General features: G+C 46.2%; 1 long non-coding RNA gene across 1 annotated transcript; it reads left to right on the top strand.

Annotated features, from left to right (window-relative positions):
* Nucleotides 1-4,943: 4,943 nt before the first annotated feature.
* Nucleotides 4,944-11,029, top strand: LOC123335292. The gene is made up of 4 exons (XR_006553666.2): nucleotides 4,944-5,286; nucleotides 5,849-5,931; nucleotides 7,553-7,686; nucleotides 9,723-11,029. It is a non-coding gene; the product is annotated as an uncharacterized LOC123335292 (long non-coding RNA).
* The last annotated feature ends 10,903 nt before the right edge of the window (nucleotides 11,030-21,932 follow it).

Here is a 21,932-nt window from a genome sequence, read left to right as displayed (position 1 = left end):
GATCCAGTTATACACAAACACATATATTCTTTTTCATATTATTTTTCATTATAGACTATTACAAGATGTTGAGTAGAGTTTCCTGTGCTATACAGTATGTACTGTTTATTTTATATACAGTAGCGTGTATGTGTTAATCCCAAACACCCTACTTATGTCTCTCTCCTTTCCCTTTTTGTATATTTCTGTTTTGTAAGTTCATTTGTATCATCTTTATAGATTCTACATATACATGATATCATATTATATTTGTCTTTCTCTGTCTGACTTAGGTCAGACTAGGTCCATTCATGTTGCCAAATGGCATTAGTATTTCATTATTTTTCATGGTCGAGTAATATTCTAGACCACATCTAGTAGATCATTCCTTTTCGTTGCTGAGTAGCTGTTTGCTCATCCCATCTCGATGGACATTTGTGTTGGTTCCAGTTCAAAACTACTATGAATTAAGCTGCTATGGATTTTTGTGAATGTCTTTGTGTAGCCATATGTTTTTCTGGTTTTGTTTTCCTTTTGTATACTCTGTCTCCCTTTTTGATTTGATTTTCTACAGCTTCAGAGAGCCATGCCTTGAAATGGACAGACATATATAAACTTAGCAATAAATATGATAGTGTTTGTAAATTTCACTGCCTTTCCTGTTTCTATTATGGAGACCCAGAGAGTAGTCACTTCCAAAAAAGAATTCTACTTCATTTTCAGTTACGGTTTAATCTTTCTAACTAACCAGCAAGACAGCAGTTCCATTGAGGAAACAAAAGAAATTGGAATGAGTGTGAGAGCTTGGAAGTGTAAGCAAGTAATTATCTGACTCAATCAGAGGAAGAACCAACCTTAATGGGGTACTGCTTGCTAAACTAAACTGCAGGGAATCAAACATGTAAATCTAATTTGAGATGTAACCAACTTTTTAAGCCACAGAAAGTTCAGGCTCAATTAGCCTTCTTTGTTCTCTCTCAGGAGAGCCCCTAGACAGATGGTATTACTCGAGAACCATCAGTCAATCATTTGGTTGATTCTTTTTCACGCTGCAAGTGGCTTGAGGATGATTTGCAATAGCAACAGCCTGTGAATTCTCACAGAAGCTTAATCTCAGTGGTTAAGAGAGTATCTATGGCTAATCCTAGCCTAGCTGCTATGTTCTAACCCCAAGACAGGCACTGAATGGATTAAGATCTCTGAGAGGAGGAGAGAACAACTGAACGTTTTAGCTGCTATGGCAACAGGAGCTTCTACATCATATGATTTTGTTCTTGGAGGAAATCTACTCAGAAGCAGAAATAGGGACAGAATCAGAGGGGGACGTGGAACATGTGGTTCCAAGACCTTCAGTGCACAAGATTTAATAGCAATAAAGCCAGAATCCCCAGAGTAGGGAATTTCCATTCCCACCACTAATTATACCTGCATGCCGAGCTACAACTGAGAAACTTTGAGGTATTCTAAACCACTGTATCCTTATTCAAATTTCCCCTGACAGATAAAAGGTAGAAACTTAAATTAAACATAAACACAAGTTATACTCTGCTCCCAGTAGTAACATGTTGAAGCATAAGAGGAAATATCACTGTCTCAGCAATCTGCTTATCAGCTTTAGAAACATGAGCTTTGAGAAATGTGCTATAAGTCTTTGTTAATTGTAGAATGATATAGTTACCTAAGGATTATTATTTTTGCTACTTCCAAAGGTTGTATTAAAAAAAAATGCTCTTTCCTGCTCTCTTTCTCTTTCACTTCCCGCCTTCCCCCACCCCTACCCTTCACTGCTTTCCTCTGTATTCAAGTATGGCTGAGTGCTAGGTCCAAGATTGCTTTCCGGTTTTGGGGACACTCTGACCCAATGCATATAACTTCGTGGTGTTTAGATAAGAAGCCTAGAAGTTCTGGATGTTGATAGTGGTCTCTTAGCCAGTACCTGAAGAATCTGAGGAAGCTAGAGATTGGACGTGCTTGGACCTAGCAGAGTAGTTACACTGTTAGGGATTTCAAGGGTGCTTAAAGAATTCAAAGTTCGTCTACAGGAAAATCCACTACCTTACGAAGCGGTAGACACGACACACGTAGGGGATGCAAGTCAGAGACTGGCCGGGTGTCAACGAGACTTCTTACGGACACAGCTTGTCACGCAGAGAATCTGACCCCAGCGCCTCTTCATCCATGCAGTCATTCCTTCATTTGTTCACTCATTAGACAAACGTGTATTAATTTCTGTGTTCTTTGCAGAAATACTGATGAGAAAGGTAAAGTGCTTACTCTCAAAAAGTTTATAGTCTAAGTAGAAGACATTAATCAAATAAATAGCATACATTTTAACTTTAAAATCTGTAAAAGGAAATCTCATAGCAATTTAGAAGAGGGGAAAAAAGCCTCAATTACCTTTAATTCTTTTTTTTTTCTTTCTTCACTACATCAAGCTAGTTTTTCACGCCTAAAACACATATGGTGGACTTAAAAACTAGAAAATGGTGTTGACTTTAAGTTTCTTACTATCTTTATTCATGGAAATAGGCAGCCATGAGTATTAAGCACATTTTAAGAATGGTTTACAATCATTTATAGGTTAAGACTTTGGCATTAAGGTATTAAACATTTTATGAATTTAATTATTAAAATAGAATAACTTTTTAAAAAAGAAAATAAAATCTCAAAACACTCTCAGAGTATAAACCTAAAAAAGTGGCATTTGAGCTGGGACCTGAAGGCTGAATTCCCATATGAAACGCCAGTTTCATATTAAAATTGTAGTAGAATCTAGTCCGGCTTCTGCTCGCAGGTTATAAAAAATAACAATGATTTAAGTGGGAAGAGAATAAAGAAAGATGATGGTGGCTTCCTTTTCACACACAAATTTTAAGAGGGAATTCCAGCACCTCTTACATTCCTTAACTTAAAGCTTGAAACCTTGTCCTAAATATAAGAAATCCACTTGTTTCATTTGGGTAAGAAATCATTGAAAAGAGAGCGGGAGATCTTGAAGATACAGAAGGAAAGTTTGCCCTGGGTGGGGCTTCAACCTGGCTGTGGTCAGTCATTGCCAGACTACCTGTTAACTCCTTTCTGATTCTCCCGTGAGCCCAGCACCTGTTATGCATCCTAGGCTAAAGGCATCAGTAAAATGGAAAGGTATCCATACTTTAAAGCTCAGAATACAGTTTCATGCAAAAACTGGAGGCTATGTTCCCCTAGTACAGAGAAAAAGCAGAAACTAATCAGAAAAATCTGAAAATACAATCACGGATAAACAGCTTTTTGGAAACAAACATAGGCTGATTATCACATGGCTTGAAGTGCAAAGACTGAGCTCAGGGAAGGTCTATGAAGGGCCTTTCTGATTCTGTATAATGTGAAATTTCAGTTGGGAGGAACAGACTCAGAAGAGGGCACACACCAAGAAAGAGTCAGTCACATACCATCAGATTCATGATCTGATATTGACCGTCTTTGGGCTTTGGGGATTTTTGTCAGGGGTTACAACACTTCTTAGAAGCAGATGAACTCATGGGGTTATCTGCAGATTTACCTGGAGACCAACATTCACAATGACTTGGGATTTAATATCACCATCACTGACACCCCCTACCCCAGCAACCCTGAACGGTGCCTGGTGCCTAACGTGAGGTGTGGCATGCTGCATGGGGATGCCGAAAGGAACTGTAACAACAGGCCAGCAACACCACAGGCAGAATGAACATACGCGAGAATGCATGCGTTTTAAGCGTCTTAATAATACTCAGTTGATGCTGGGTCTGCTAGCCAGGAAAAATAGTCCACTCCTTTCCATTTACACAGAAAAGACAACCGGGGGGTGGGTAACAGAACAGACAGGTAGGAGAGGGCTAAGAGCTGCTGAGCACCTCAGTGTGGCAGCCTCTGTGCTGATGTCCTGTATCCAGCATCTCACTTAATTATGAAAACACACATGACTATTTCATTTTTTCAGAAACTATTAGGAAACTGAAAACCAGAGATATTAGTGTAATTTTCTCAAATTTCACACATTTGGTAAATGGTAGAACTAGAACCCAAGAAGGCACGATTTCATGCCTCTTCTAAGCCTTTCAAGGAGGCAAGAGAGAACATTTGGGGAAAGGCCTAAGATTCTAAGAGTCTGAGGAAGAGATCATAGTGAACTCTGGAAGACACAGAGCTGGGGAGAGGGACTACATAACCCCAAAAGGCAAAAAGCTGGCATCAAGCAGAACGGGATCTCAGTGCAGAAGCAGGTAGAGTGGGAGCTGCGAGCATTAGTCAGCGTGCAAGTCTTGGAATTGATATTTCCACAAAGAATCAAGAAGCAATGGTACTGAGCAACTGGGTGGCCCTAGAGATGAGCCCTTGAGACGAGATTCCACTCTTGGCTCTTCCGCTTACGTGTCATGAGACCTTTTCCAGATTCGCTCATGCACAAGCTTGAGCTAACTGTACTGTAGTTGCTGGGACAAGATTGAGCTGTCAGTATTGGGTGGACAGTAGCACCATCTGCTTGAGACTTGGAAACGATGCAAGCCAATCAGTGCGGTCAGAGGGTCGTGAGTTGGGAGATGACTGTAGGAGGCAGGAATTGTAACTGGATGGTCAAGAGAAGACCTGTGTAGTCTGAAAGGCCAAAGCTCACAAGTGCCTTCCCGTCCTGTTAAAGGAAAGAATAGTCTTTTTAAATCGTTAGATTAACTGCTATTCAACTCTGGATGAAAGAGCTTTTAAGGTGAATGAACTCCTATTCACCTTTCCTCATGCTCACCAAGCAATCCCATGACCATGAAACACTTGGGGTTTGGGGGCAGCTACGTTTATATTGAGAAAGGACATTAGGGCTTCTGTTCAGTGTAAGGGCATATGCCCTAATTCTTATTATATTACTTCTCTGTTGCTGTATAACAAATTTTTCCAAAATTATTGGCATGAGACAATACATGTATATTATCTCACAGGTTGTGTGGCAGCTGGGTCTCTCGCTCAGCAGGGTCTGTTGCAAGGCTTCCGTGGCGGTGTAGGCAGAGGCTGCAAGGTTCAACTCCAAGTTCAACTGGGGTAAAACTGGCTTCCAAGCTCACTCAGTGGTGGTTGGCAAGATTCCGTTCTCTGTGGGCTGTTGGGCTGAAGGCATCAGTTCCTAGTTGCCCTCAGTCCTTGCCTGGAGGCGCTTTCATCACAGTAAGTAAAGGAGAAGACCCGAAACCGGAAGTGTCACGGTCTTCCGTTGCCCCAGATGAGTCTGTGGGGCTGCAGTCTATGGGGCTGGAAAAGAGTCAAATGCAGCTTCGCGACTAAACCACAACCACAGAGGTAGGAATATTGCATCCCTTTGGCTGTACGCTGTTAGGTCCAGCACACACTCAAGGGGAGATCACACGAGGGCGTGAGCACCAGGAGACAGGGACCACTGGACCAATGCGAAGCTGCCTTTTACATTCCTCTGCACCCCACTCCTGTACTCTTGCCTGGAAAATCCCATGGATGGAGGAGCCTGGTGGGCTGCAGTCCATGGGGTCGCACAGAGTCGGACACGACTGAGCCACTTCACTTTCACTTTTCACTTTCCTGCATTGGAGAAGGAAATGGCAACCCACTCCAGTGTTCTTGCCTGGAGAATCCCAGGGACGGGGGAGCCTGGTGGGCTGCCGTCTCTGGGGTCGCACAGAGTCGGACACGACTGAAGTGACTTAGCAGCCCACATACTGGTAGCAAAGATGGGGGTCCGCACGATTCCTGAAAACTAACCTTGGTGTTATCTTAGGACAAGCCTGAAGTCCCACTTGCTCTGTCAAATTTCCTCCCTACGAATAAAAGGTTTAGCAGTTTGTTTTCCAATAAATGAATCACAGCCAGCAAATCATCCCTATTCCAGGGCCATAAGGAAGCAGCCGCTCGGCGGCTTCTGGCGTAGCCCCCTCTCCGAGCGGCGTACTTCTGAGCGGCCCGGTGGATAAGGTAAGCTGAGGTCCCTTGACACGTGGTTTTCAAAGTATATTTACACTTCGCGTGGGTCAACAACCTTGATATTTGGCAGAGGTCTCCGAACAGATGACGGAAATATTTTCTCTCGCATTTAAGCCAACTCCCTTGTGTTGATATTTCAGCGTAGAGGGCGGGGCGGAGTCAAGGGGAGGAGGGACGTGGAGGAGGGGAGGGAAGGAAGGGCAGAGACGCTGTTGCTAAGTCTCGAGCTTGGCAGATGAAAAGGGCTTGGTTCCAACAGAAAGCTCTAGCATTAATCATAAGAATTTGGTGTCCTCGAGACTTCACTGGTGGTTAAGTCTCCCAGGGCTTCAGACTCTGCGCTCCCAGTGCAGGGGGCCCTGGTCAAGGAACTAGATGCTGCGTGCCGCAGCTGAAAGATCCCGCATGCCGCGGCGGAGACCTGGCACAGCCAAATTAAAAAAAAAAAAAAAAAAAAAGAATTTGGGTCCTCAAAAAAAAAAAAAAAAGGTGCATGTTTACCCAGAATAGTGCAACTGGGGCAAGGGTCACAGTTAACTTGTCCGTTTTAGTGAGAGACTGGAGGGAAAGGTATGTACCTGTCTTGGATGTTCATGTGTGAATGTCTTGCCATGTTGCTTTTGATGGAGGAATAAAACTGTTTGGGTGTATTTCAGTTCTTTTGTTTATCACTAGCAGTGTCTGAGCCATTGACTTGGGCTGTTCAAAGATCTTATGCCTTAAGAAAAGGTGCCATTTCCTTTGACTCTTTTTTTTTTTTTAATAAGGCTGGTAATGCTAAACACCTCCGGGGCTGCTCAGTGGCTTCAGCTGTGTCTGACTTTGTGCAGCTGCATAGACTGCAGCCTACCAGGCTCGTCTGTCCATGGGATTCTCCAGGCAAGAATGCTGGAGTGGGGTGCCCTGCCCTCCTCCAAGGGATCTTCCCAACCCAGGGATTGAACTGGAGTCTCTGCATTGGCAGGCGGGTTCTTGGCCACTAGCACCGCCTGCGAAGCGTGGCAATGCTAAGTATGCTGGTTACTGATTTGCAGGGTAATTAGTACCCGCAGATAGCCAAGCTGCCTTAAAGAGAGAGGCCACAGTGCAGCGACTCTGCTATTGCCTTAAAATCAGAAGGGATAATTCACTTGCTGAAATATTCATTTACTGAAAGACAAACAGCTAAATTTTTTTAATTTCTAGAGAGGAAATTTGACAGAGTAAGGGGGACTTCAGATTTTTTCCTGAGGAAAGAGGTTGTTTATGGTTAAGAAAATTGTGTGGAATGTGTGGAGATCCTGCCCATCTCTGGGTTCCAGTTTGGAGCATAGACTGCACCATATCATATCCTAGTTACGGGAACTCCCTGGTGGCCCAGTGGGTAGGATTCAGAGCTTTCACTGCCGAAGTCTCAGCTTCAATTCTTGATCAGGGAATTAAGATCCCACAGACCATGGCAAAAAGAAAAAAAAAAAAATCCTTTTACGTCCTGCCTTTGCTGCACAGCTGATGGGGGACCTGGAAGCAGTGGCTGATTTAAATGCCATTTCAGTTATTTGCTTTGAATGCTGTGTCAGGTGAAGCCCTGAAATGAACAATCTTTCTCATGCAAATGACTGTTGTTTTTTAGGTTACATGGTCTTTCAGTCACATTTTCACAGCAATCATTTCATGCCAGGCCCTGACCAGGTTGCTGTGTTGGGACTACACATCTGCTGAAAGACTGGCTGTCCTGGAATGCCTTACAACTCAGGAGGCACTGAGGTAAGGAAAAGTGAAAGTGTCACTCAGTCGTGTCCAGCTCTTTGTGACCCCATGGACTTTAGTCCACCAGGCTCCCCTGTCCATGGGATTTCCCAGACAAGGATACTGGAATGGATAGCCATGTTCTACTCTAGGGAACCTTCCCAACCCAGGGATCAAACCCAGGTCTCTTGCATTGGAGGTAGATTCTTTACCATCTGAACCACTAGGGAAGCCCAATAAAAAAAGCACAAAAGTGGACTATAATATAGCTAAGAGGAACAGCAAGGATTCTGGAACCCATGGAACTTGGTTTAAATTCTGGTTTAATCTTTCACTAAAAGCATGACTTTGGGTAGATTATTTATCTTCTTTTATCCTCATTTTCCTGGAGAAGGCAATGGCACCCCACTCCAGTACTCTTGCCTGGAAAATCCCATGGACGGAGGAGCCTGGTAGGCTGCAGTCCATGGGGTCGCTAAGAGTCGGACATGACTGAGCGGCTTCACTTTTCACTTTCATGCCTTGGAGAAGGAAATGGCAACCCACTCCAGTGTTCTTGCCTGGAGAATTCCAGGGACGGGGGAGCCTGGTGGGCTGCCGTCTATGGGGTCACACAGAGTTGGACACGACTGAAGTGACTTAGCAGCAGCAGCATCCTCATTTTCCTAGCTATGAGATATAGAGAACAGCACTAACCCTCTGTTAGGATTGCAGAAGTCCCCACACACGAATGAGCGCTGTTCTGAGAGCGCATGCCTATGTCCAATTCATCTGAAAGGCAGCAAAGTCCCCCTAGGGACCCAACTAACGCAGTCTGCTAGCTAGCGCTGTACTGCAATAGGTTTATAAAGCTTCACACAAATGAGACATAAGAAACAAGCAAACACAAATAGCACAGGACCTTGAAAAGCACAGAAGTACAACAGCTGCTAGACAGAGGCTATGTTCACATTTGCATCTCTGAAAGCTTGTGACGTGAAGCGTCATATGTAGGGGCTTACTGTATTATTAGTACAAAGTGAATTGATATTTAAAACTCTGAGTAGAGTGCCTGTGACCTTGTAAGCGTTTGTTAAATATCAGCTGTTTTCATTTCTTTCAGATTTAGACTCTTGCCTCAATATCCTCATCTATAAAATAAGCTTCATATCATAGCATCACCGACTCCATGGACGTTGAGTGTGAGCAAACTCCGCAAGATAGTGAAGGACGGGGGGGCTGGTGTGCTGCAGTCCTTGGGGTTGCAAAGAGTCAGATACGACTTAGTGACCAAATAACAACAAATATCATATGCCCTGACGATATAACAGGTTTGTCAAGAGACTCGAATAAAAGCACTCACACGTTTAAGGGATGATACAATTATATGTGCTTATTAATGAGATTTGTTTTCCAACTTCAGGTTCATGAGAGGGTTAAGTCTGTGCTTATATAAGTCCGGGGTGGAGTTTGAGAGAACTGTAAGAGAAAGGACTGTATTTCCTATTTGTTGCTTTCTCAGCTTCTGCTTCCTTATTTGTGATAAAGGGAGAAGAGACTGTGTTTTGTGCAGTTTTGGGGAGTATTAAAGGAGCACACGTTTAAAGTACGTGGCATAGAACAGATGGTTGATCACGTCATCTTAGGTTAATATGAAGGGGCCTCCCAGGGGGCTCCAGCGCTAAGGAACCTGCCACTGTGGGAGAAGAAAGAGATGTGAGCTCAGTCCCTGTGTCGGGCAGGCCCCCTGGAGGATGCCATGGCAACCCACTCCAGTGTTCTTTCCTGAGAATCCCATGGACATCCCTGGTGGGCCACAGTCCATGGGATCGCAGAGTCAGGGCACACACAACTAAAGCAGCTGAGCACACATGTGTGTGGGTTGATATGAAAAGAAAAGAAAAAAGGTGGAAATGAAAGGCAGACTTTGGAAGAAGGGTAGTGAAACCCAAGAAGGAGGTCCACTGATGCGAACCCCAGATCTGTGGTGACTGAGCCGTGGACTGGGGCAGAGGCCCCGTGTCCGCTCCTTTTCATCTCTCTCCACTTTATCTCACTGCTTTCTCCTGCTCCAGCCGATCTGCTGAACACCAGAGTGACGTGAATTAACCGGCCCAGAATCAGTCCTGGCATCAGAAGAAGGAGGGGTGAAGTTCTCCCTGGTGGTTCTAAAAGTCATTTTCCCTAAGATTTGTGATTTACGGGATGAGCTGCTTGAATACTTACCAAATCATTTCTCACTCTTGTCCAGACTCCCCACTTCCATGCCTCTGTGGACAATCAACCCTAGTGTGGGTCACATAGACTAGAGTCCAAAAGGCCCTTGGAATTTTTCCCTTAACCTTATTTTTCTTTCTTCATGATCGGAGGATCTTAAATGCGAAATGTTTCAGCTGCAACCTGGCCCAATTTAGTTCAACACTGGCCTTGGCCAGTGTGCATCGAGCAACTCTGACCACCTGGCTTATATTTTCCTTCAGAATCCCGGTTGCTCTGCCGTGGACCTGTCTCTCAACTCTCCTGAGCCCCTGTGTGGTCCTTGGCTTCTGTGAGTTATGACGTTACGGGAATGTATCCCTTTGGTTGTCTTTGAAGTTTCATGAAGCCAGAAGGAGGAGGAAGAAAGAAGGATGCTCTGACCAGCCAGCATTCCCTAAGACAGGTTATTTTCTATTTTTAAGAATTATGAGTGACTATGAAGATGGATGGTAATTGAAAGAAAACAATGAATTAATAGCCAGAAGCATATTAATAGGTCAAGGGACTAATTCATTTAGTGGAAAGGTTAATTAATTGGATGTGTGTGTGATAAAGACATCTCAAGGTGACATTTTAGTGGACAGTCACATCCTCACACTAGCGAGGAGGGTAGGAGTGTGCTCTATCAGAGGATTTCGACTTGGTGCCCTGCTGAACCCTGACTGACTCTACGCTAACCAGGGTAAGCAGACGTGCAGTTTCCAGGGGGTCTTTGCGGGGAGGAAGCAATGACCTTCTAGCTATTCAGTGATGGCTCACTCACCCTGTACCCCAGCCATATGACTTACTGCTGCTGCTGCCTGAGAACATTTGCTGTAAAAGAAATAAGACATGGTCGAGCCTTCTCTTCTATGGATTAAAATGAATCTATCGCACATATCAATTGTACAGAAAAGACTTGCTCCCATTATAGGAATTTTAGGCCACCCAAGAAGATGTGTATGAACCCAGGAGTCAATTCACAACATTCTTACATAGACTACAAGTCCTGTTAAGAACTCCATACAATACAGGTTTCTTTACATAGAACAATAAATTAGTGGTATCGATGAAAAAAACCCTTTATTCCAAGCAGTGATTTGGATGATGTTTTTGAATGAAAACACACTAGGAAAATACTATAAAGGAGAACTTTACAGTTTAAAAAGGAATCTTAATGCTTGTCGTTTCATTTACTTCACACAGAATGATCTTAGGTGAATAGTGTTACCTTGTGTGATCATCTTTCACCTGGAAATCCACCCCTCACTGCAGATGCTGCAGAAGAAAAGGGGGGCTTCTCCTTCTGGCTCTGTGGGTTGCTTCTTGGGTGGTTCCTGTGGTATAAAGTGACCTGCAGTATGTGAGGCGCCCAGGGACACTCGCGTTCAGGCTTGCCATTTATGGCACCAGCCTTGATCCACCTGGCCCACCCCAAGCGGGGGCTTTCTGTAGCCCTCACGTGCATTTCGTTGCCCTCCAGCCTCAGGCCAGAGACTCGCCATTTCTGGTCCAGGCAATCAAGCAAACCTCTCTGCTATTCAGTGGGCTCCATCGCCACCTTCTTCAACCAAGTCTGGCTCCTATCTTGAGGAATGCTTCTTCCAAATTTTTTCCTTCCTTGGAGCGTCTTCCTCCACTGTAGGGTATCCTTAGCCTTCTCGTTCTTCTCTTCACAGGAGCTAATACTCCACAAGTAATTGCTAATTCTTTAAGTGTTTCCTGTTCCACGCATCTGTCCCTTGACTGACTTGATACACACCCCTGGTAGCAGATGCTTCTGTTGTCCTGCCCATCTCTGCCGTCACACACCATTCCACTCCCTGCCCCAGGAGTCGACTGCAAGCATCTGATCCTAAGGCTTTGTCTTTGCATGCGGGGCTTGCTGTGGGGGTAGCATGTCTGCAAGCCTCCTGCAGCCATTGGCCGCTGAGAGCTGGAGGATGAAGACACCAGCTTCTTCCTCCTCAGATGGTACAACTTACGGTCATGCTTACAGTGTCTCCCAGAGCTCCTCTAGGCTATCGGTCCTCAGCTGCTCAGAGAGATGATCTGCCCAACAATGCATCTTTTATATCTTCAGAAAAACATGGTTCACAAGGAAACACCCCAGTGTTCATTGCAGTATTATAATAGCCAGAACATGGGAGCAACCTGAATGTCCATCAACAGAGGAATGGGTAAGCAAGATGTGGTAGACATATACAATGGAATATACTACTCAGCCGTAAAAGGAATGAAATAATGCCTTTTGCAGCAACATGAATGGGCCTGGAGATTATCATACTAAGAGAAGTAAGTCGGACAGAGAAAGACAAATGTATCACTTACATGAAGAATCTAAAAAAATGATACAAATGAAATTATTTACAAAATATAGACTCCCAGCCATAGGGAACAAATTTATGGTTACCAGAGAAGAAGGCTGGGGTGCCAGTTAGGGTAATTAGATTGACATATATGCACTACTATATAAAAAATACATAACTAATAAGGACCTATTATATAGCAGAGGGAATGCTTCTGAATACTCTGTAATGGCCTATATACAAAAATAATCTAAAGAAAAGTAGACATATAACTGATTCACTTTGCTGTGCAGCAGAAACAAACACAACATTGTTAATCCACTATGATCCAATACAAAGTAGTTAGAAATGCACCTTCTATGGACCTCCTTTCCCTCCTTGACTTATTTCCCTACCAGTGTCTCCTGAAGTCACACCCAAGTAAACTATAGGACAGGCTCCTAGTTCTCAAATGAACACAGTGCATCTCAGAGATGAGGGAAGGACGAGTTTGAGGATTTAGTGATCATGTCCAAAGTCAAAAATGCACAAAGAGGAGCTAAAAGCTCAGCTCATCGCAGCCCTGGTCTTGTTATTTACATGTCCTTCAGCATGTATCTCTGTAAAGGTATTAGATAAATTCAGACTTCTTAGTCTAGAATACAGGTGTCCCATATATAAAGATAAAATTGACTCGTTTACAAGTGAAAACACACTGCTCAGAAACAGCAGTTCTGGAAATGCCGTCCCCTGACCAGGAGGATCAGCGTCACTGAGAACTCATTAGAAACCCCAATCCCAGGCCCCACCCCAGGCGTCCAGAGTCCGAAATCCCAGCAGTGGACCCCAGCGACGGCTGGTGGTTGCTCTAGTCTGGACGACAAAGCAACCAACCCAGGCTGAAGCAGGTCTCAAGCAGGTGGGAATTTACTGTGATAATATATTACTCTATGCTGGGTGTTTAATGTCAACAGTGAAGCTCTGTAAAGGTTTCCCACAGCTGCCGCATGGGCATCGTGAGAATAAATATGGGCTTCCCTGATGGCTCAGCTGGTAAAGAATCCTCCTGCAATGCAGGAGACCCCGGTTCATTTCCTGGTTGGGGAGATCCCGTGGAAATGGGATAGGCTACCCACTCCAGTATTCTTGGGCTTCTCTGGTGGTTCAGCTGGTAAAGAATCCGCCTGCAATGCGGGAGACCTGGGTTCAATCCCTGGGTTGAGAAGCTCCCTTGGAGAAGGGAAAGGCTACCCACTCCAGTGTTCTGGGGCTTCCCTGGTGGCTCAGCTGGTAAAGAGTCTGCCTGCAATGTGGGAGACCTGAGTTCGATCCCTGGGTTGGGAAGCTCCCTTGGAGCTGGAGAATCCCATGGACTGTATAGTCTATGGCCACAAAGAGTCGGACACTACTGAGCGACTTTCATTTTCACTTTATTTCTGATAACAGAAAACTTTACCTTCTCATTCTTCTGTATGTGATAGTTCCCGGTCAGTAGGTACCACCTCTCCACGTCAGATTATAGGTTGTTAGTTATTTTCTATGAATGTGATCAAAACAGCATGAAGTCGCTCTTGTGGCTTACACGTGCGGCTGGCTCTGTGTTGACAGATGAAGCCTTGACTTCTGTTTCGTGTATCACAATCTCTGTAACTAACACTAAGAAAGACATGGGGTTGGTTTTCCCTGGTACGTGCTGTCTGTCGTCTTGTGGGGAAGCTTCTCTTTCAGGCCATGCTTCTAGTGAACCAGCATCTTTCCCCAAAGCAGACTTTATGAAACAGATGCACTGATGCTCTCCCAGGAATACAATTTTTCACAAGGATATCATTAGGCTAAACAGTAGAAATAGGAAATGGGAATGAAGAGAGCCTATTCTAATCAGACAATAATAGACAATATACAGCAAGGCTGTATATTGTCACCCTGCTTATTTAACTTATATGCAGAGTACATCATGAGAAACGCTGGGCTGGAGGAAGCACAAGCTGGAATCAAGATTGCCAGGAGAAATATCAATAACCTCAGATATGCAGATGACACCACCCTTATGGCAGAAAGTGAAGAGGAACTAAAAAGCCTCCTAATGAAAGTGAAAGAGGACAGTGAAAAAGTTGGCTTAAAGCTCAACATTCAGAAGATGAAGCTCATGGCATCTTGTCCCATCACTTCATGGGAAATAGATGGGGAAACAGTGGAAACAGTGTCAGACTTTGTTTTTTTGGGCTCTAGAATCACTGCAGATGGTGACTTCAGCCATGAAATTAAAAGACGCTTACTCCTTGGAAGGAAAGTTACGACCAACCTAGATAGCATATTCAAAAGCAGAGACATTACTTTGCCAACAAAGTCAACATAGTCAAGGCTATGGTTTTTCCTGTGGTCATGTATGGATGTGAGAGTTGGACTGTGAAGAAAGCTGAGCACCGAAGAATTGATGCTTTTGAACAATGGTGTTGGAGAAGACTTTTGAGAGAGTCCTTTGGACTGCAAGGAGATCCAACCAGTCCATTCTGAAGGAGATCAGCCCTGGGATTTCTTTGGAAGGAATGATGCTAAAGCTGAAACTCCAGTACTTTGGCCACCTCATATGAAGAGTTGACTCATTGGAAAAGATTCTGATGCTGGGAGGAATTGGGGGCAGGAGGAGAAGGGGACGACAGAGAATGAGATGGCTGGATGGCATCACTGACTCGATGGATGTGAGTCTGAGTGAACTCCGGGAGTTGGTGATGGACAGGGAGGCCTGGCATGCTGTGATTCATGGGGTTGCAAAGAGTCGGACACGACTGAGCGACTGAACTGAACTGATTCTAATCAGAAAGTGATATGTTCATCTATCGGTTTGGTTTTATTTATTTTTCTTTTCAATTCTCTATCTTTAAAATTTTTTTTATTGAAATTAGTTGATTTACAATGTTGGGTTAGTTTCAGGTGTACAGCAAAGTGATTCATACATATATATATTATTTTTATATTCCTTTCCATTATAGGTTACTATAAGATGCTAAATACAGTTCCCTTTGCTATATAGTAGGTCCTTGTTGGTTTTTTATTTTATATTTAGTGTTAATAGTATGTATGCTTTAATCCCAAACTCCTAATGTTCCCTTCCCCACCCTTTCCCTTTTGGTAAGCTTAAGTTTGTTTTCTGTGTCCATCAGTATGATTTTAAAACACAGAGGAAGATTTGAAATAGAAAATGCTGAGTCTCCTAGAAGAAGGTTGACACTGATGTATATGTTATTAAACATGTGCCATATAACAGTGTGTTATTACAGCCCGAGTTTCACCTGCTTGAGACCTGCCTCAGCCTGGGCTGGTCTCAGATTTTAGCGGCATCAGAATCATCTTGAACCCCTGGGGTCCACGCCACCCCCGCCCCCAGGTTTCCGACTGTAACCTCAGGTTGGGGCCTGAGAATGTGCACTTCTCACCAGTTCTCAGCGACACTGATGCTTCTGCTCAGGGACCACATTTTAAGAGCCGCTGTTCCGGAGCAGTGTGCAGCCGCCTGAGAGGCAGTAAACATTTCCAGTGCTTGGCGTCCTCTCAGGCAAACTAAACCTAAGTCTTTGAGGTTAGGGCCGGGAATCTGGCTTTTAAAAGCTGTGTATGTAATTCTCACGGGTAGTCAGAGTCAAGAACCAGTGTGTATCCAGTGTTCCTAAAAAACAGTGTAACAGGTAAACCTGAGGATCTTGTTAAAATGCAGACACTGATTCAACAGCTCCGGGCCGGAATCCAAAACCTGCATTTTTAACCAGCTTCCAGATGAAGTTGTTGTGGCTGTTCCACAGACCACACTTTGAGAACCAAGAATCAGAAATGTCTTTTATCCTTGTTCTGTGGATGCAGGTTCTGAACAAGCTAACAAGAGATATACGCAGTGACCCTGGCGCAGGGCTCAAATGTCTTTTCAGTTAGAAACCAGAGATGACAGTCTGATTTTTTTTTCTGCCTGATTGGAGCAGGAGGAACAGTCAGGACGCATTGCGGGGAATGGGTCAGTTACCATGGCGACTTTCAGGGATCTGCATGTCCACTGAGGGCTCCTGGACGCCGCAGCCGGTCACAGCAAGGGACCCCAACACGGGGCGGCCACGCGGCTGCAGCCCCCTGAAGGACTCAGCAGCCCCTGAGGACCGGGGCTGAGCTAAGCCTCTTCTTCAGCAGCAGTTAGCGTGACCCGCACGCCCAGTTCAGGAGTGATTCCTCCTCAGGACAGGTGAACCCTCCTGAAGAAGAGACTGCCGCTGAGTGCAGGGGCCTCAGCCCGGTGGAACATTCACCACTGAAAGCAAAGGCATAGCACGCTCTCTACCCCGGAGGGAGTTCTTAGCCAAAAAGGGGTCCCATCAAGGGAGTATACTGGAGGAGGCATGGCACCCCACTCCAGCATTCCTGCCTGGAGAATCCCACGGACAGAGGACCCTGTGGGCTACGCAGTCCATGGGGTCTCAAGAGTCAGATATGACTTAGCGACTAGATCAAGGAAGTATATTGGAAGAGGCATGGCACCCCACTCCAGGATTCCTGCCTGGAGAATCCCACAGGCGGGAGCCTGCGGGCTACACAGTCCATGGGGTCGCAAGAGTCCGCAACTAGATCAAGGGAGTATATTGGTTTCTCACAAAAATGAAAAACATGGACAGACACACTTTCAAGTCTTTATTTCCTTCCATTTAATTTTCTGTCATACTCAAATACATCACATATGGATGTACAATTTCTATCAACTGTAAAGAAAAAAAGGAGAGCCCTAGAGTCAGCACTGACATCATTTCATACACAGACTCTCGTCTCCACAGACGGGAGAGACGCCTGAGGCAGTAGGGCCTGCGGAGGCCTGGCTTTGCCCACAGACCCCCGTCCTGCTCGCCTCGCTGCTTTTTCTAGAAGGTTTGGCTCTTTGATCCCCTGAAACCCCAGGTGTGGAGGTGCGGCCTCTGCCCCGCTCAGCTGTGGCAGGCCTTCCGGGAGCTCTCTGTTCGGGGCTCTGCTGCACGAGGCCACCCCCGGGGCGGTTCCTCTCAGGCCTCGCTGCAGGCGAGACGGTTGGTGGCTCCCCTGGCGGGAGTCATGCTCCCCCAGGGAGTCCAGGAGGGGCTCTGGAGGCACCTGCGTCTAGTGGCCGACAGCGCGCCCTCTCTGCAGGCAGCCAAGGGGCTCGACCGCTTGCCAGAAAGCTCGCGGCCTTGTGGCTGACACAGCCCAGGTCTTCTGTGACCCAGGGTGGTGGCCCCGACTCGTGTGTGTGTGTGTGTGCGTGTGCGCATGTGTGTGCGTGCGTGTGCGTGCATGTGCACGTGTGCACGTGTGTGCGTGCGTGTGCGTGTGCGTGGCTTCTGAAGCAACCACAAACTTCCACAGAGAAACTTGAGGGCAAGAAAAGTATGTGCTTATGTAGCATGCTCACATCAGTGAATACAAGTCTTGCATCTTCCGGTAATTGTATTAAGGTTTTTTTTTAAAAGGCTTTGCTTGCTAAAATTTAGATAAATCAGAAGCCACACGGGTTGGGGCTAAGACGGCAGGAACACAGAGTATGTTTTTCCCCTGGCGTCTCCTCAGTGATGTTTTTTTAAGGTAGATGTTGACATGATGGTAAATACCGTGAGAAGTGGGCTGTTGGGGGACATAGTGTAAAAGCTGCATCGTGACCTTTGCGGAGAGAGTTGTCAAAAGGGGCTCAGGTTCCAGAAGTGAGCCTGGGATGCCTGGGGAGGGTGAGGGAGAGACGGAGGGGAAGGTGGAAAGACAGGAGCCCCAGGGAGGAGGTGGGGGAGAGTTCTGGCGGGAAGGATGGAGGAATCGGGGAAGGAGAGGGAGACAGAGGCGCTGGGAGGCGGGTGGGAGGGACCCAGGGGGAGAACTGACATTTGCGCAGCAGTCATCAGAGGTTAGGCAGTGTGCGTTCACATAAATCACTTCATTAAACCCTCACAAAGACTCTGCGAGCTAGACTAGTCTAATCCTCGATTTTCAAATGGAGAAATGACGAGTCAGTCGTGTGAAATAACTCGTCTGAGGTCTCGGATCAAGGGGAAAAATGGTTGGACACAAACCCTCGCTTGTGTTCTGCCAAAGATCCTACTCCTTTCTCAGCATCTTGTTTGTTTGGAGCATTTATCACAGGATGAGATGAAAGAAGTGGGCAAAGGCAGCCTTTGGAACAGCCTTTAATTGAGTCTCTGTGTGTGCTGAGGCTCCACTGTGGTGGTGATTGTGGAAGATGACGTGGGGAGAGTGACAGATGCTAGGATAAAGGCAGTGTCTGGTGAGGACGACCTTGGGGAAGGAGCCACACCCTCGCAGGAAGCAGCAGCCTTCGCAAGCTCCACTGGGGACAAGTTTCTTTACTGTTCTGGGTAAAATCATAATCCTGATGGGAGCAGTTCTGGTCCAACCAGGGCCACCCACAGCAGCTGTCCTTCTTCAACCAGATAGCTGGCTTGATTCACATCCAAGTATGCTTCTCCCTATCCAGTGGAACTGACCCATCTACAAGAGTTCAAAGGGCATCTTCACTTTTTTTCCCCCTTTCTAGAAAATACAAATGAAACTTGAAACAGAGAAGGGAGTGGGGATGGGTAAACTATGTGATGATGGTCCAAAGGTACAAACTTCTAGTTACAAAATTATTAAGTCCTGGGGATGAAGGTGAAAGAGGAGAGTGAAAAAGTTGGCTTAAAACTCAACATTCAGAAAACGAAGATCATGGCATCTGGTCCCATCACTTCATGGGAAATAGATGGGGAAACAGTGTCAGACTTTATATTTTTGGGCTCCAAAATCACTGCAGATGGTGACCACAGCCATGAAATTAAAAGATGCTTACTTCTTCGAAGGAAAATTATGACCAACCTAGATAGCGTATTCAAAAGCAGAGACATTACTTTGCCAACAAAGGTCCGTCTAGTCAAGGCTATGGTTTTTCCAGTGGTCATGTATGGATGTAAGAGTTGGACTGTGAAGAAAGCTGAGTGGCAAAGAATTGATGCTTTTGAACTGTGGTGTTGGAGAAGACTCTTGAGAGTCCCTTGGACTGCAAGGAGATCCAACCAGTCCATTCTAAAGGAGCTCAGTCCTGGGTGTTCTTTGGAAGGAATGATGCTAAAGCTGAAACTCCAGTACTTTGGCCACCTTATGCGAAGAGTTGACTCATTGGAAAAGACTCTGATGCTGGGAGGGATTGGGGCAGGAGGAGGGATTGGAGCAGATGATGCATCACTTTCATGAAAAAAATCATCGACGTGGTGGCAACCAACGGAAACAGTGTTGCATGCAGCCGTCAGTTGTAACCAGTTCGATTCTCATTGGTCTAACGCTTCACTATCAGGATGCTGACACGGCTTGGCGCCGTGTCTCTAGTTTGCTCCCTGGACCGTCTACATCAGAACCACTCGGGACCAGCCCTTGTCTGAGGTGTCAGGACTGAAATGCCTGTTTTGATGAGAGCCCCCACGAAGCAGACCGTGGAGAGCACAGCCTTCGGCGCTCAGCCGTCGGGCCTTCTCACGCCCCACTGTTACCAGGCAACACGCCCTGTGCAGCCATTGGCCAGCGCCCCACCGGGCCCCACCCACAAGCAAGCCGAGGTCCAGGAGCATGTCCAATTCTGCTCAGCTCTGGGTGGGGCCGCAGCGGGCCTGCCCGCAGGTAACGAGCTGCCCAGGAGGGGCTGTGAGTGAGGGGATGCGGCCAATAGCTGGTCATCAGGTGGACAGTGAGTGAGAGGCAGCTTCAGGCCTCCTCCCGGAAGCCCTCCAGCTCACCTCAACTTGGGCCAGCGGCATTGGGGGCCCAGGTAACAGGCTGGGGTCGTGCCCTGCGGGGCTCTGGAGCCTCACCAAGGACCCCCGGCGGGCCCAGGCCTTGAGGCAGCCACGAACCTCTTCCCCGCCCTTGTTTCTGCAATCTAACAGCGGTGGCCGTCTTGCCGGGTCAGTCTGTGGGACCTGGTCCCCCCACCCCATGTGGGCAGCCTGTGGGAACCCGGCCCCGGGGGACCTGGCGTCTGAGTCTGCCTCCTCTCAGCCAGGACCGGGACCCTGGAGGGCGAACGTTGTGCCTCGAGACCTCGCCCTTCCTTGTCAGGACAGAGCAGCGCATTCGTTTGGTCAAGACTTACAGGGCCATCGTTACCTGACCACGACCTGACTTCAAGAAAAAGGCTCTGACACCAAGACGTTTGCAACAACTGAGTCCCTCCCTCACTTTTGCTCTAAACGGGCTTTGCTGAAAGCTTTCAGTAACTCTGGGGTTCTCTAGGCGTGAGCATGACCTTGGAATCAGCCTTTCTCCGTTCCAGACGCCAGTGTTTCAGTATTGTTTGGCCTCACTGTGCAACACCCAGAAATACATTATTCAAACGGAAATTTGAGAACTCCCAATACAGGTGTTAACCAAGCCTCTCTATTATACAATTATGGACCCAAGGCTGTCCTTAATGAAATCTAGGTGCTGGCCCACTTGTGTATAATTTAGCTAGGACTCAATCTTGTACTACTATAGACTCTAGACAAATATTTCCCAATCTTTAATGCATGTAAGTCACCAGGGAGTTTACTAAATGGCTGATTCCCAGACCCCATTCAAAGGGACTGGGTTGAAGCCAGATTTTCCTGGCATTTCAAACAACTACCTCATGTGATCCTGATGTAGGTATTCTGCTAGATTCCCACCTCATGCAGAACCCTCTGGAAAACAATATTCCTGTCAGATAGTTAAGCACCCTCTGAAAGAACACTTTATTTCCGATTTTTATCACCTCTTACACAATAAACTCCATTTGTAAGTAACTTAAATTGCCAGAAATGTCTTCTTACGTTGTATGAAAATAAAGTCTAATATAATCTGTTTCTTTTAAATGGAATTACACAGAAGACTTTAGTCCCCAATATTATTTTAAAGAAAATACACTTGACCAAGAACATCTGTGCTTCTCTTCTTTCTAGATCCCTGTTTTGCTTCTTCGGCAGAGAGTGGGGAGGAGAGGAAAAGGTGGGGATACAGACACATATCTCGTGGGGCACTACGGGCCTCTGCTGCTTGCACAACCACAGTGTTTAGAGAACCAAACCTCTAGAGGAACGTGGAACTCTCATTTCCTAGAATAACATCACCACACACACAACCACACAGAGAAACCCCAAAACGTGTCATTCTGAGCTGCTCTGGATACAGGAGGGTCCTGTTTGTCAGCATAATGGTGATGATGGTGGTTTAGTCACTAAGTTGTGTCCGACGCTTGTGATCCCATGGACTGTAGCCTGCTAGGTCCTCTGTCTAAAGGATTCTCCAGGCAAGAGCCCTGGAGTGGCTGCCATTCCCTTCTCCAGGGGATCTTCCCTACCCATGGATCAAACCCTGGTCTCCTGCGTTACAGGCAGATTCTTTACCAACTGAGCTACGAGGGAAGCCCGATGGTGGCGAGGGGAAAGGTTAATAAGGGATAGAGTGGGGCTGATTCACAGGAGCCAGGGGCCCTTTTGCAATACTCCCTGGTGCTTGCTCATTCCTCTCCAGCTGCAGACGTGCTCACGGCAGCTGGGTCTTACACCCACTAAGTCAGCTGTCAGGAGTAGGCACAGAGACGGTGACTGGCTGGAAAATCACGGGCATATTTCCAGGCCTGTCACTAGGACTTTCCAAAATCCCCAGAGCGTGACTGATTTATCCAATGAATGCATGCTCAGTCCCTGCAGTTGTGTCTGACTCTCTGTGACCCCATGGACTGTAGCCTGCCAGGCTCCTCTG

This window comes from Bubalus bubalis, chromosome 1 (genome assembly GCF_019923935.1).
Source record: "Bubalus bubalis isolate 160015118507 breed Murrah chromosome 1, NDDB_SH_1, whole genome shotgun sequence".
In the NCBI taxonomy this organism is placed as follows: domain Eukaryota; kingdom Metazoa; phylum Chordata; class Mammalia; order Artiodactyla; family Bovidae; genus Bubalus; species Bubalus bubalis.
The sequence above is the reverse complement of the archived record's forward strand: the minus strand, read 5'-3'. Positions and strand labels throughout refer to the sequence as shown.